The sequence below is a fragment of the Penaeus monodon genome, chromosome 22 (assembly GCF_015228065.2).
Source record: "Penaeus monodon isolate SGIC_2016 chromosome 22, NSTDA_Pmon_1, whole genome shotgun sequence".
Lineage (NCBI taxonomy): Eukaryota > Metazoa > Arthropoda > Malacostraca > Decapoda > Penaeidae > Penaeus > Penaeus monodon.
Window position 1 is genome coordinate 36,418,742 of NC_051407.1, and position 358 is coordinate 36,419,099.

At 39.1% G+C, this 358-nt stretch overlaps 1 protein-coding gene across 1 annotated transcript in view; it reads left to right on the plus strand.

Moving 5' to 3' along the window:
- LOC119587101 (inactive selenide, water dikinase-like protein) overlaps positions 1–358 on the plus strand; it is a 21,052-nt gene that overhangs the window by 15,827 nt on the left and 4,867 nt on the right. The gene's annotated exons all lie outside the window — the stretch shown is intronic.

Genomic DNA, 358 nt, shown 5'->3' on the forward strand with positions numbered 1-358 from the left:
AAGTGCATTGCAGAAGTGTAAAAAGAAGGGGGGGAGGGTAAAAATGGATTGTTGTGCAGTGCCATTAGCAGATGACCAGTGTGTGATACACATCTCTTCTTCACATATCAGAACATGAAAGTTACTTGCTCAAGTTACTTGCTGTTGATAATCACAGTATCTAGTTGCTTTCAATCCTGGGTTTCTGTGATGAATTGGGGATTTTACTCCATCACAGGACGAGTTAAGGGGTATGTCTGTGAATGAATTAAAATTTTTGTGATTTGGTTTCTTAACCCTTTCCCTGTCACCCCTCCAGAGGCGAACATTTTTCTAGCTGTCACAGGTCTTTGATATTTTTTGTTTTTTTAATAGCAGA